At 36.9% G+C, this 16,298-nt stretch overlaps 3 pseudogenes; 1 reads left to right on the top strand and 2 right to left on the bottom strand.

The window, feature by feature from the left end:
- The first annotated feature begins 627 nt into the window (after nt 1–627).
- On the top strand, nt 628–4,211 carry LOC101715570 (olfactory receptor 4A5-like; annotated as a pseudogene).
- Nucleotides 4,212–4,978: 767 nt separating this feature from the next.
- LOC101715214 (olfactory receptor 4A47-like) lies at nt 4,979–6,600 on the bottom strand (annotated as a pseudogene).
- A 5,914-nt stretch (nt 6,601–12,514) lies between these two features.
- LOC101714853 (olfactory receptor 4C12-like) lies at nt 12,515–15,701 on the bottom strand (annotated as a pseudogene).
- Nucleotides 15,702–16,298: the final 597 nt, after the last annotated feature.

Raw genomic sequence — 16,298 nt, 5'->3', positions numbered from 1 at the left:
CAATTATATTAAGACATCAAGATACTCAAAAAGACTGAACACTCTTTGATGTATGAAAGACTATCTAGTGTGGGAGGGTTCAACAGTATTCAGCTGAATATTTCAGAAAAGGAGTAATCTTTAGTGTCACATAGATCATACAGTAATTGCACACAAATACTGTGAACTAAAGTCACTCAGTCTATGTTAGCTCACATATTTAGAATTTTTTGTCACCACTAGAGGAACATGGCTTGGCATCAAGAACACTTTCCCTGTTGACTTCTAGGTCAAGACATGACATATTTACTAGAAGGAGTTATTAAATATATGAATGGTGATTGAGTTTTTTTACTAATCTTCTCTACAGATTGTCATCTAGGACAGAGATAGAACCATTAACAGCAGATCTTCCCCACAAAAAATAATCTGAGGAGAAATAGAATCACCAAGAAAAGGATTATTGGGTTTCTTCAAATAGAAAAATGAAAGCTATTAACTAAATGTTTCCTTTGTGCTCACCACTTTAGAAGACATAAGGAAGAAGATGCATTCTATGCCAGCATGAATCCATGTCCTATTTGCAGTTTCAGGGCAGGTTCTGCTCTCTTGACTTGCATCTCTGAAGTGAGCCTTCTAGAAGGCTAAATGGGACACAGTAACAATGTCTCAGAATTTGTCCTCCTGGGCCTCATTCAGGATCCTAGTGTACAAAAAGCATTATTTGTCATGGTTTTACTCATCTACGCTGTGACAATGCTGGGCAACCTGCTTATCAGGGTGACTGTCCTTGCCAGCCTCTCCTTGGGCTCCCCGATGTACTTCTTTCTTGCCTGTCTGTCACTCAGAGATGCTATTTATTCCACTATCTTCTCAACCAAGTTGCTGATAGACCTGCTCAGCGATAGGAAGACCATTTCTTTCCCAGCCTGCATGGGCCAGCTCTTTATAGAGCACCTATTTGCTGCCACTGAGGTCTTCCTTCTGGTGACAATGGCCTATGACCACTCTGTGGCCATTTGTAAGCCTCTGCACTATTTGACCATCATGAACTGACAGGTTTGCATCCTTTTCTGGTAATGTCCTGGGCTGGAGGTTTTGCACACTCTGTGATTCAACTTGTGTTTGTGAATAATCTCCCCTTCTGTGGCTCCAATATTGTCAATCACTTTGTCTGTGGCATGTACCCATTACTGGACCTTGCATGCACTGACACCTACCTAATTGGCCTCACTGTGTTGGCCAATGGTGGATCCATCTGTATGGTGAGCTTCCTCCTCCTCCTCATCTCCTATGGAATCATCATAAATGCTCTTAAAACTCACGGTCAGGAAGGGAGGCACAAGGCCCTTTCTACCTGTGGCTCACATATCACTGTGGTAGTCCTCTTTTTTGTTCCCTGTATTTTTCTTTATGTTAGACCTGTTTCTACCTTTCCTGCTGATAAATCTATCTGTGGTATTTACAGTTATTACTCCCATGCTGTTTCCTTTAATATACACCTTGAGAAATTCAGAAATGAAAAATTCTATGAAAAAACTCTGGTATTGGATGTAAAATATTGATTGAATATAAATGTGTGACTGACACTCAGATTATTTGCTAGGAATTCCACCCACACGATAAAGTCTAACAGAGATGCTGTTGCCAACACAATGGAGTCTCTATGGCTGCTTATTTTACTTATATAAAGCCATCAAAGAGTACAAGACATTCTCTTCTGTAATTAAGATCAATTCTATAGAGAACAAGAGAGGATGAAAGAAAATATATATCCAGTTGATTAAAATAAAAGGTCACTTTGAAACTTTATGTTTTTCAATTTTTATTGAAATGAGATTTAAATTAACAAATAAGGAAAACAAACTGCTTTTTATAATAACAAAAGTTATTATATTATGTCATAGATCCTGTAGCCATTTCAGAAAGGACTTTTGCAATTTTTGTTTTTTATTAGTATATGTTTTCAGTACACAATCACCACATTCCTCATAATAGCTAAATCTTGGAAGCTTCGTATATGTCCATCAACAGATAAATGGATGAAAACATATATAGTATTTGCACACAATGGGGTACTACTCTGTAATAAAGAAAGATAAACTTGAGTCATTTATAGGAAAATGGATATATCTTGAGACTATAATGTTAAGTGAAATAAATAAGAAACAAAGTCTTGAAGATTGCACGCTTTCTCTTATAATGGACCAAAAAAAATAAGTGAATAAATAAATAGCAAAATAAAATATAAATGAAAGGAGCTAGGGAGACAGATATTTTGCAAATGGGAATGGGACTTAGAGAGGGTTCAGAAGGAGAGGGGAAAGGGATAAAAAAAGAATTGAAATATGTTGAGGCTACTTTTGAAAGGTTAATATCATCCAAATTAATGAGAAAGAAATCTTGCTGGTACTTAGATTAATTTTTCTAGACAAAAGAATGAGTTTTCTTTTTTATGTTAATTATTCTGTTAGCACAACAACTTTTGTAGCTGTCTTCTAGTACTTGGTTACTGAGGATGCACTGTGCTTTGGAAAACACTCTGATCCAATGTATCAACATGCTTTTGTGATTCTTCTCACTGTTTATCATGTGCATTTTTGGTATTCTTATTTTGTCTTCATGAAAGAAAAAAATGAGTAAAGAAAATGTGAATATAAATAATAGTTTCCTCAATCTGCTGCAATCTAAAACACCGTAAACTGGGAAGAAGATAGAATTGCTTTCATTACAATATGAAACATCACGTATACTTTTAGGAGTTTTCTTTTTTAACTGAAATTCTTCATGGCAAGTAGGATATTTATTATTCTCTTTTACAGGTGATTGCATGTTTCCACTGAGGCTATCTTATGCATTACAATCCGACTAGCAATATAGTGTGGTTTGGTTGCTCTACATCCACTGATAAAATGCCTGACTCTGTGAAATGATTAATATTTTTGTGAATGTAATGTGTGCATGGCTGCCCATTCACTGGGATTTTAATTTGCATTGTATTTCCTCTAAAGTTGAGCATATTTTCATGTGTTTACTCACAATTATTTTTTCTAATCTTCTATGAAATGCATATTTAGGTTTTGCTGTTTATTTGTTTTCCTATTGTTATTAAATTGTCATTATATATCTTGTGTACTAATTCTTTATTGTATATCTGTCACAAAGTCTCTATTTTTTCACTTTGGTTACTCTGTTATTTCATTTGATGAACAGGGACTTCCTTTGTGATTTCATTGTTTTAAATGGAAACAAAGTTAATGTTTGGTTTTTTAAATTTAAAATTGAAAATATTTATGATACATAATACACTGTTTTGAAATATATACATATTGCACATATTGTACATGTCTAAGTTGAACTAAATAATACATTATTGCCCAAACAGTATTTTCTTTTTTGGCGAGAGCATTTATAATCTACTCTTAGCCTCTTTTAGGAAAATATTATTTAAAAAATTGTACATTTCTGTTAACTATAGTCACAATGTTGTTCAATATAGCTCTTGACCTATTCCTCTTACCTGAAATTTTATATCCTTTGATCATTTCCCCATGTCCTCATTGGTTAGCTAATTTCTGGCAATCAATATTCTACTGTCTAGTTTTATGAGTCTAATGTTTTATATTTCACACATAAATGAAAACTTGCAGTATTTTTCTATCTGTGCCTGACTTGTTTCATTTTAACATACTCACCCATGTTAGTGTAAATGGTAGAATTTCATTCTCTTCCAGGGGTGAATAGGATCCAGCCATATTAACTGGAGCCCTGGTACTGGGAGATACAGTGGATTTCCCACCAAGAGACCAATGAAAATACCTAAAAATAGGCTTTGTGAGAGAGAAGACTTGTGAGAACTAACTGGGACTAACAGGGAAACAGAGTTAATTACAACTCTAGCAGCAAGGATCTACATGAAGTATGCGTCCAACACCATTTCCTGGCAAAATTCCACAGACAGTGGTACAGGTCAGCAGCACCACCTGGCCCAAACCCCACAAGAGAACAGGCTCACCTGGTGCTGTAGGAGAAGAGTACAAGTCAAAGGTCCCATTGTGGAAAATTCTCATGAGAGGAGCATACAGGTCAATGTCTGCACCAGACCAAAATCCGTGACGGATACAGACCAGTCAACATGTTTTGTGGCCAAGGTGACAGAGGGTTGGATGAATTGCTCAGCAATTCATTCAATTCAGAGCTTCACTCTGGGTCCCTGCAGGGAGAAGTTTTAGAGATTAATCTACATCATGGGGACATCATAGCTCTTTGTTCATATGTATTCTGCAGCTATTGCATGAAATGTTCCATTGTCTATTGGGTCCATTTGGTGCATAGTGTAATTTATATCTAATATTTCTTTGCTGATTTTCTGTCCATTGGTGAATGGGGAACATTGAAATCCTTGCCTATTGTTATTTTTGAATCTATCTTTTTCTTTTATATCTAATAATTTTTCTGTCTTATTTCTTTGGATTTTTATAAGAAGACAAATATTTCCACACATGAATACAACCATAATATTGATAACATCACTACAAAGACAAATGGACAGCCTAAATTAAATTGAGCTATAATAAATGTAAATCACTACTGGAATATACTTGATAGACAAAAGGCACTGCAGAGGCTGGGGATTTAACTCAGTGGTTCTGCCACCTGCCCTGCAAGTACAAGGACCCAAGTTCAATCCTCGGTACCAAAAAAAAAAAAAAAGGCACTGCAAAGAAATGTTAAATTGCACTGCATAGTAGTCATATTTTAATAGTATTGTTTTGTTTTTTACTTTTTTATTTTTCAGCTTCCTTCTTGCATAATTGACAAATACAAACAATAGATGCTTCTGGTGTACAGTGTGGTGTATTCATATATATATATATATATATATATATATATAGTGAAGTGATTACCACAATTAAGCTACATGACACATCCAACACTTTAATCATTACAATTTTTTATTAACTTTTTGTATTGAGAAAGTTTAAGATCTTCTCTCTTATCAAAATTCAAGTATACAGTAGATTGTTATCAACTATATCATGCAGTGTTTTTCTCTGTATCCAGTCTTATCTTAACATAATGTCCTTCAAGTTCAACTTTGTCACAAATGATAATATTTCTTACTCAAAGTATCTTAGAAACTTAGTAGGGCACCTGCATCTGAGAGCAGCACTGGGAGACCCTGGGGAGAGATAAGCAGACTTGTTCTGCATTTTTACCATTTGTTTGGGTTCTATTTTTAATATTATTATGGATTACACATTCCAAATAAAACCAGGGCACTAAAAGTGTTATATGTAATGTAAATAAAATAGAAATAAAGAGGAGTCTGCATAGCATTTACATATTTTACTACTATAATGAAAACAACATAAAAGAAAGTCTAAGGTACAAGAAAAACTAAATGCAGAAATTGAATAAAAATCAGTGTAATGATCTAAACTGTCATTCACAAATGTATTACATATTATTTATTGACTCCTTACTATTTATGCTTCACAATTTACTAGGTACAGTGACAAGACATTGTGCTACAGCAGAGAAACATATTAATAGCACAACCATACAGCACCTTCTTTAACTGAAAAACTTTGGAAGGAAGAGAAGTTAGCATGTGATTTCAGAAGGCTACAGATCCTAAGAATATAGCATTATGGCCAAATGAATCCCCTCATAGTGGGGATCACTTATCCCACATGGCTTTCCTTGTCCAGAGATTTTCATAGCATTTGTCATGTTTGAGTTTCTCAGGGTATAGATTAGGGGGTTCAGCATGGGGGTAATGATGGTGTAAAACACACTGAGTGATTTGTCTATGGGGAAAGTCTTAGCTGGTTTCACATACATAAAAATACAGGGAACAAAGAAGAGAACAACCACAATGATGTGGGAGCCACAGGTGGAGAGAGCCCTCTGCCTCCCTTTCCTGACTGAAGTTCTTAAGAGAGTGCAAGATGGCCCCATATGATAGAAGCAGGAGTGCAAACTCCATGGAGCAGATCAGTCCTCCATTGGACACCACTAAGAGGTCAACGACATGGGTGTTAGTGCAGACGAGTTTCAGCAAAGGGTACCTGTCATACACAAAGTGATCGATGACATTGGGGCCACAGAACGGGAGTCCATACACAGTGCTGAGCTGAATTATTGAGTGTAAAAAGCCTCCATCCCAGAACACTGCCAGCAATGCCACACACACCCACTGCCTCATGACAACCAAGTAATGCAAGGGCTTACAGATGGCCACATAGTGGTCATAGGCCATCACCAGAAGGAGGAAGACCTCTGAGCCACAAAAGAGGTGTTCTGTGAAGAGCTGAGTCATATAAACCCTGAAGCATATGATAGTTCTCCCAAAGAATAAGTCTAAAATCAACTTTGTAGAAATGGCAGCTGAATAAACAATGTCAATAAGTGATAAGTTAGCAAGACAGAAGTACATTGGTGAGTCCAGGGTCTTGCTGATAGTCACAGTCATGATGATGAGCAGATTTCCCACCATGGTCAAAATGTAGAAGAACAGGAACATGACAGAAAGTGTTTTCTGCCCCTTTGTATTCTGTGTGAAGCCCAAGAGGATAAAGTGAGTAACACTGTTTCTAGGTTCCATCTCTTACTCTATCCAGCTTCAGGTATGAAAAGCAGTTTACCTGGGAAACAATGAAAAATAATTAGAGCATTATAATGTTAACTTTTATTTGTTCATGAGCTATAAAATTTTAGCTGCCTGCATCAGACAACCTGCTGAAGACCTCTGGGTTCCTGAGCAGAGTAAGACAGAGTCCCCTCCCCTTAGTGATTTGATACATAATGGGTATAGACAATTAAAGACAAATTTAATTTTTTAACATATATATTAAATATATATATAATTCTAACATATATATGTTAAATATATATATATATATGTATATATATATATTTGCTATGAATTCAAAGTTCCAGAATTTTTAAATTCAATGCAGTCTGGGAAGGCTTCTCAAAGGAAGGGATGCTTTAGAAGAGTTTAAAGGAGAAATAAAGAGAACAAAAGAGAATAGAAGGAAATTCCATGCAAAAATGCACCACATATAAAGTCACAAAGGAATAACACTGAAGACATGCATAAAGCAATTTATATATATTCATTAGTGCTAGAATATATTATGAATGCAAAACCATATGTATAGGCCAAAACCCATTATATTAATTGCTAATGCTTCTTCTCTAAAACGATTGTCTTTCTTCTATTTTCCAGTTACATGCTCCTTGTTTCCATTTGAGACCACAGCCACAAGAACATTAACATTCATTTTTAGCAACATTCTATTCATAAGTATTCTCTAAGGCAGTAGTTGCCTTTTCTACAGCTTTCATCTTTCTTTACAAGCCCTAAGCCGAATTACCTTTGAACAGCCATTATTTCTATCAAAGTTTTCTTTCCTCAAGGCAATTTAAGCTCTTTTTACCAAGCATCCCCCAACTCTTCCTGAATTTACACATTACTCAGTCCCAGAACTACTTCTACATTTCTAGATATTAATTAGCAGCACCCTGCTTCCCAGTAACAAAAGCTGTATTCTTTTGTTAGAGCTGCTGTAACAAATAGCACAAACAAGGTGTTTTAAACAACAGGAATTTAATGTCTCAGAAATTCAAAATCAAGGCATCAACAGTGCAGCTTCCTCCAGAAGACTACAAAGGACAGTGTTGTTCCTGGCCTCTCTACTTGCTTTGGAGATGAACGACTTAGAAGCAGGCCCCTGGGGCTGAATTTCCCCTTCTAAAAAGGATGCCAGTCATAGCAGTCATTGGACTAGGACCACCTTCATAGTCTTTTACCTTGATTACCTCTGCAAGAATCCTGACTTCAAGTAAGGTTGCATTCTGAAGTACTGGAAGTTAGGACCTCAACGTATAAATGTGAACAGGAGAAGAGGAACACAGTAAAACCATTGCGATTTCACAGGATGCAATGTATGTCACATACTATCACAGTCTCAAATGCTTCAAGCAGTCTGAAATTTGTGTGTTCGCCACTATTTACCCCCTAATTCTCCACTTAATTAGAGATTAATCTAGTATTTACAAATGTAAACTCATTTTTTACAGTAAATCTATTCCTTCCTAGGTTTTCTCTGTTTAATAAAATTATCCCTCCTTCCTTGTTTTTCTTCAGGCCAGATTCTGACTATGTCCCTCACTCCTTTATTTCCCTCCTGTCATTTATTCATCCATTTCTTCAGTCCTGCTCCCTTGCTGTTAATCATATGCTGCAACTTTGATCATTCTCACCATACTGCTATATCCCTGGTCCACTGCAGTTGTTCCTACCAAATCTATTTGCATTTTGGCTTGCAACAAAATATTTTCCTGAAGCAGTAAAAATGACCCTTTTTAATCTTATTTGATCATTCCACTCCCTTGCCATTTTTATTTTCCAGTACATCACTCTAATGTGTCGAGTCAAACAAAAAAAACCCCAGAGAAACAGAATATAACAGTGGCTACCAGAGGCAGGGGGAGAAAAGATGGGGAAAATGGAGAGAGATAGGTAGAAGAGTACAAACTTACCATTGTGCATGAAAATATATAGAGGGATCTAAAGTGCAGCATAAAATCTGCAGTCATAAATACTGTATGGGATATAGGAAATTTTCTAAGAAGGTAGATTTTTCAGTCTTCTCACGAAAGCTAAGAAAAAGATCACTGTGTAGATAATGGTTGTGCTAAATTGCTTATCTGTAGTAACCACTTCTGTGTATATTAAAACATCATGTTTTATGTGAATTTCATAAAATAAAGACAAATACTATTTAAAAAGAGAATCAACAAAATAATTTTTAAATTTAAGAAATCTCCTAATAAACATCTTAAATTAGAATAGCTACTTAAGAGTAATTATCAAATTATATGCTATGCTATGTTGGTCCCCAAAAGTAAGATAACTTCTAATCATTTGTGTTTCTACTTCAGAACTCACTACAATTAATAGGACAACAAGTATTTCATGAAACTTAAATAAATATTTGAGTAACTGTGGCAGCAATATTTTTCCTACTCTTCAGCTTTCTCCTGGTCCTTTATATTTGCTTTAATGTCTACGTGTTGATCAGAAATGTAGCATCCATCATTTATGTAGAAATAATTCTTGATGGGATAAATAACATCTATTTTGAGACATCGTCTCCAGCTGCAGTGACAACCAGGAGTGTGGGGCTGCCCAAGACCTCTCCAGTGCACCTTGAGCCATTCATTTCCAACCTATTGGCCCACTGACTGACACAAAAGCCACTTGGGTACACAGCTAGGATTGCGTTCTGCCAACCGGGAACATCCGTGCAAGGCTGTGAGCTGGACACTGGTTGTCCGAGGTTGGATTCTGCCTGTGACCTCAGAGTCCGAGTGTCTCTGAGGTCAGAGAAGCAGGAGCCCGGCTGCACTTCTCCTGGCATTGCTGTGTAACAGATGTGCTTCTGCAAGTTACTCCCAGAGGTTCTGTGATTTAACTCTGCTGTGGTTTCCTTAGGCTACATAACTGCACCTACTAAACCCCTTCAAGCTACAGGTGATTTGGTGCCATTGGCTAAGGACGCTGGCTGTTCTACTAAACTGAGCCAAAGGTGTCCATTTCAATTTATCACCGAGAATGCAGACTCATCCATTTCAGAAACATTCCAGTGAGCAAGGGCCCCTCTTAAACATGCACTTAGGGTTTAGAGTGGGAAGGGTGGGTATTTATTCAGTAACTATTTATTCATCATTTACTCTGTGCCAAGTCCATTCCAGATTCTGCAAAGGCAGTCATGAAAAATTAGCCAGTGCCTCCACATTGATAGAATTTGAGCCCTGGTTGGGAGAAAGACAAAAATGGAATACAGATAAATAGACTGTGCAAATGTTACCAAGAAAATTGTTCAGAGTCACATGGTAATTCTATTTTTCATGTTCTGAAGAATCTCCCTACTGATTTCCATAGTAGCTGCACTAATTTACATTCCCACCAACAGTGTAGAAGTTTCCATTTTTCTGCATCCTCATCAGCATTTATTGTCTTTAGTATTCCTGATGATAGCCACTCTGACTGCAGGAAGATGGAAACTCAGATGTCTTTTGATTTTCATTTCCCTAATGAATAAAGAGGTTGACCATATTTTTTTCATATACTCATTGGTCATTTTAAATTCTTGAGAATTAAAAAAATTAAAAATAAATTATTGAGAATTTTCTGTTCAACTAATTTAGCTCATGTTTTGGAAGAATTCTTGTTCATGATTCCAAGACAGGAACATCATGCAGAAGGGTTCAGTGGAGCCAAGCTGCATAATTCATGGAGGCCAGCAAGTGTGTAGGGAGAGGAGCAGGCAAGGTAAAGCATATACTACCTGAGGCCACACCTCCAGGACTCACCCAGGTACAGCAAAGAGCAAGCTCTACTACTCTGATAGGCATTTCTTAATGCAAAGAAGTTGACATAACAGGATTAACAGTCACATACCCAAAGGAATCAAAGAGACCACATATTAATGCTTATTATCACAAAATTCACAAAAGCTAAGATATAGAACCAGGCTAGGTGTCTATCAGTGGATGAATGGATAAAGAAAATGTTGCGTATACATACAATGGAGTACTACTCAGGCATAAAGAAGAATGAAATCCTGTTACTTCCAACAACATGAATGGATTTGAAAATCAGTGAGTTTACTGAAATAAGCCCAGCACCGAATGAGAACTATCACATGATCTCACTCATATGTGGAGTCTGAAACATTTGTCCGCATTATATTTTGAGGTCCTGCTTAACCTGACTTTCATCTGGGAGACATTCAGATTTTATAGTTAATTGTTAAGAGTTAATCTTATTCACACTGCATTAATGTGGGAGGACTTACTCTCAGGATTCAGAAATCTCTTCATGCCCTCCTAAGATAATATCTACATAGAGTTGAATGGTAAATAGTGTAAAAGTAAATTGTGGTTCTTTTAAAAAGTCAAACAAAAATGAGACACTGGTGATGAAGTGAGATAAGCTGTAAAGACTGTGACATTTATTATGCATCCACTCAGTGACAAGCATAATCCTGTATATTTTGCACACAATGTGTTATCCATCTCGATTAAATAGCCTTATGAAATGTATACTACATTTTCATTGTACATAGGAACTCAGATTCTGAAATACTGTGAAATGCATACAATGTTATATAAACTAAAGAGATACAATTGAATACTAACTCTATTGACCTCATTTCCTGAATCCTTCTGGATCATCCAAAACTCTAATGGAATTCCTAGGGCCCAAGTAATGACTCTAAAAGTCAATAAGGTCCTTTGCTAAACTTCAAGGAAACAGTTGTATGACACAGGATTGACCATACAAAGTGATATATATTTCCCCTAATGGCACAGGAACCAGTGAAAGATTCACAGAGTTCTTCATACAGAAATAATGAACATCCTCCTAGTTCTAGAAGAAATACAGGGCAAAAGATGGGGAAACACCAATGGATGTTTTTGTCTTTAAAACACTTTTATATTGTTTATTATGTGCCTGATGCTTTTAATAAGCATTTTAAATGGCCCAAAATATTATGAGAGAGATACTATTACTCCTCATATTATAGACAAAAATGGTCATGGAAGAAAGAGATTAAAAACTTTGCCAAGTCACCAAAAACAGAGGAAATCTGAATCCAGACTTTGAGCATATCCCTGTGCCATCTCCTCTAAACTAATTTTATTTTATGTCTGGTCATATCCTGGTTGCATGCTGTATTGACATAGATTCATAGTAAAGTTACTCTTTGAGCCTTAAGCAGGTTTGTCAAGAGAAAATCACACCCATAAATTTATCAGCCCCAGAGATGGAGGCAAAAAGCCAAAGAAGCTCAGAAAAACAGGAAAGGACAGGAGAGAAATGACCAAGCAAATTGAAAGTCACTCCAAACCTAACTTTCCTATAGCACCAGTCAGCTTGGAGCATTACTCATCACAGAAGGAACAGGGAAATTAGGTGCATTTCTGTTTTCTGAGAATGTTTTTGAGTAATTGAAAATATAGTGTATATACATTGAATGATTTATGAAAAATGGGATGATCATAATTCTCATATTTTCTGCTGTGCAAGATCTTCCCAGGAAATTTACAGTAGGGTGATTCATTAATAGACTGAGGAAACAAGCATAGTATGTAACACTATTGAACCAAATGTAAGCATAGATCATCTGCTAAGAAACATCTAGATAATTTATTTAAAATGCAGATATGCCTAGAAAACAATAGTCCTGCTGCATTATGTTTCTAGAGCTAGCTCTGAAGAACATACACTGATTCTGGCAATTTGATAACCATATGATCAATGCCTAGATCTGAATGGGATTTTTTATAATGGTAAACAATTGAGTGCTGAAGCCTTTCCTTAAAGGTCCTGTCTACTGCCAACAACATACTTTAATATGTGCATTTTACTTGGCCTGAAATCTTAGGTATCTTATGCTTTTTTCTGCAATATTCAAAGGACAGTAATTTTTTTGTGATTGTTTCTCCATCAAAGTCAAATTTGGACCCAGAGTTTCTTCACAGCATTTTTCACCTTTGCATTTCTGAGAGCATAGATTAAAGGGTTTAACATAGGCATTATCATGGTATAAAACACAGCCATTGTCCTCGGGTCAGCCAAGCAGCATGAAGCTCCTCAGCTGTGTTCCTGTTTCTGCCCATAGCATGGTGAGGTCCAGGGAGTGGCTTGGAGCCCTCCCTCCATCTGGCATTGCACTTAGACATTTGGGCACCTGCAAGGCCCTGTTCCATTCCACCACCCTCCACCTTCTGACTCTTCTGCTACCTGGTCCCACACTACAGAGACACAGGGGATTATACTTCATATAGTTAAATGTGATAGATTAATAACTACCAAAAATCATCATTTTCTAAGCTGCTCTTGATGCTATGGTATTGCTGATTATAACATTTGGCATAACTTGTTGTGATTTATCTAATAAGCTTTTGTTCCTGGTATAAGCAAAATAAAATAGCCTCAGAGTCATTAGAGCCTCAAAACATAAACATAAGCCATATCTGGAAGACACCTCTGAAAAGCAATCATTCCACAAGGGTTTTAAACACAAGCAACAAAGATACCTGCATTAAGCAATTTTGAAATATCAACCCAGGAATTAAACCAAGGACAGTACCAAAAACAAAAATGAGAAGACATTTAAGCAAGGCACAAACGCAGGCTTCCAAAAATAATATAAAGACTTAATGTAATACCGATTGAAATTCCAAAAATATACTTCACAGAACAAGAGAAAACTATTCAAAAATTCATTTGGAAGCAGAGGAAACGTAGAATAGCAAAAGCAATTCTAGGCAACAGAGACATGGCTGGGGGTATCACAATCCCCAACTTGAAACTATACTACAAATCTACTTTGATTAAAACAGCATGGTACTGGCAAAGAAACAGACCCAAAGATCAATGGAATAGATTAGAAGATGCAGAAACAACTCCAGACATACTCAGTCACCTCATCTTTGACAAAGGAGCCAATCACCCTCATTGTAGGAAACATAGCCTGTTCAATGAATGGTGTTGGAAAAACTGGATCTCAACCTGCCAAAGATTAAAACTAGACCTATAGCTATCACCATGCACTAAACTAAGATCAAACTGGATTAAAGAGCTAAATATCAAGACAGAAACAGTAAACTTTCTGGAAGATAAGTTAGGTAGAACTGTCAAGGACATTGGCATAGGAAAAGACTTTATGAACAAAACCAGTAGCATGGGAGCTAACACAAAGAATCAACAAATGAGATCTCATCATATTAAAAAGCTTCTGCACTGCAAGAGACTCTACCAACAGAGCTAACAGACCACCTACAATATAGGAAGAAATTTTTAGCAGCTGTACCTCAGACAAATGTCTACTATCTAGAATATATAAAGAATTGAAAAAAATCAGACCCCCCAAATTCAAAGACCCAATTCAAAAATGAGCATCCAAAATGAACAGACATTTCTCAGACAAAGTAGTAAAAACAGCCAATAAATAAATTAAAAAATGTTCAACATCACTGGTCATTCGAGAGATGTAGATGAAAACAACACTGAGATTCCACCTCACCCAGAAAGAATTGCTGCTATCAAGAAATCAATGAATAACAAATGCTGGCGGAGGTGTGGAGAGAAAGGAATGCTTCTCTATTGCTGGTGGGAATGTAGGTTGGTGCAACCACTGTGGAAGTCAGTATGGAGACACCTCAAAGAACTAGGACTACAGGTCCCATTTGACCCAGCTATTCCCCTACTGGGAATCTTCCTCAAAGTATTAAAAGAATCATACCACAGTGATATATCTGCACCTATGTTTATAGTGGCACAGTTTGTAATAGCTAAAGCTTGGAAACAGCCCAGTGCCCATTAACTGGAAACTCGATAAAGAAGATGTGGCTTTTTTTATAAAATGGAGTACTACTCAGCCATAAAGAATGAGAAACTAGAGACATTTATAGCTAAATGGATGGTTATTGGGGCCATACTCTTAAGTGAAATAAATAGGACACACATGTGTAAATACCAAATATTATCTTTAGAGTGAGAAACTGAAAGTGTAAATAAGGATGAAAATGATTAAAAGGAATAACTGATAAGTTGAAATAGGAAAAGGTCCAGGGGATTAGGGGTGGTAGGAGGGGAAGGGCAAAGGGAAGAAGGGAAAGGAAAAATTATGAGAAAGAAAAAAATGGAAACAAAGTCTATGTAAATAAGGAAGCTTGGTGGGGGTGAAAGGCATATAGGTAATGGGGGAAAAATAAGAACTAAGATACATCATTTTCAGGTACAAACACCCAATTATAAGTGTAAATGTATTGTATACTTAAAATGTACCAATTAATATATAAATAATAAAAAATATTTAAAAAAATAAAACACAGCCAGTGCTTTATCCATGGGGAAAGCAGCCACTAGGCACAGATACACAAATGTGAAGGGTATGAAGAATAAGATGACCACAGTGATGTGAGAGACAAAGGTGGAGAGGTTTTTCTGCTGTCCCTCCAAGCTGTGAGACTACAGAATGCACAGGATGATCATGTAGGACACCATCAAGTGGAGGAAGTTCAATAGGCAGATGAAGCCACTGTTGGCAATGACAAAGAAACCAAGGGTATGGGTGTCCATGCAGATGATTTTCAACAGAGGGTACAAGTCCCACATAAAGTGTTCAATGACATTGGGGCCACAGAAGGGCAGGCAGATTGTGAAGCAGATCTGAATGGTTGCATGGACAAAGCCTCCAGCCCAGGCCACCCCCATGAGGAGCCTGTACACTTCTGGGATTTATGATGACAGCGTAATGCAGGGGTCTACAAATGGGCACATAGTGGTCATAGGCTATGCCTGTGAGAAGGATAATCTCAGCAGCATCAAAAAGATACTTGGCAAAGACCTGAGTCATGCATCCAGTAAAAGAGATGGTTTTTCTCAGAGACAGGGAATCAGCTAACATCTTGGGAGTCATGGATGAAAAGCAGCAAACCTCTATGAGGGATAAATAAGACAGGAAGAGGTCCATGGGGGACCCTAGGGCCCTGCTGGTGCTCATGGTAATCAGAATGAACATATTACCCACCAAGGTGACCAGGTAAACAATTAAAAACATGCCAAAGGAAATTTTCTGAAGCTTCATATCTTGGGTTAAACCTAGAAGGATGAACTCAGTCACATTATTCATCCTCTCTGTCAGTTTAGTTTATGGACAGATGACCATCAGGGAAAAAAAAAGGCATATCCATTCTCTACAAGATTTTCACTTGGTGAATAAATGTAACTTTGGATGGTTGTTTTGCTAGTTTAATAAGAAGACAAGACAAGCAGAAGATCATGTTAAATGTTTTACTTTTTTTGAGGCAAGGCCTCACTATGTATTCCAGGCTGGGATCCAGCTCATGAGGTAGCCCAGACTGACCTCAATCTTGTGATCTTTCTGCCTCCACCTTCCAAATACTGAGATTCCAGGTGCACACCATGACTCCTGGCTTAAATTTTATGTTTTATATATTTTTTTCTCTTTTTTTTGTACCAGGGATCGAACTTGGGACCTAGCTCATGTGAGGCAGGCAGCGGAACCACTGAGCTAAATCCCTGGCCCTTATGTTTTATATTCTATTGATGACAATTGAAGAGAACTTATTTTGTTCTTTAGAACTTCCTGCTTTGTTTTCAATTTTCTAAAGCAAAAGGAAAAAGAAAATGTGTAGTTCCTTAAATCACAAAAGCAAAAGGAAGCTCTCTGCTGCCATTCCACCTCTCCTAGAGCAGAGGAGGTGAG

Source organism: Heterocephalus glaber, unplaced genomic scaffold, assembly GCF_053883595.1.
Source record: "Heterocephalus glaber isolate CG9 unplaced genomic scaffold, H.glaber_assembly_v1.0 deba00000896, whole genome shotgun sequence".
Classification (NCBI taxonomy): Eukaryota; Metazoa; Chordata; class Mammalia; order Rodentia; family Bathyergidae; genus Heterocephalus; species Heterocephalus glaber.
The sequence above is the reverse complement of the archived record's forward strand: the minus strand, read 5'-3'. Positions and strand labels throughout refer to the sequence as shown.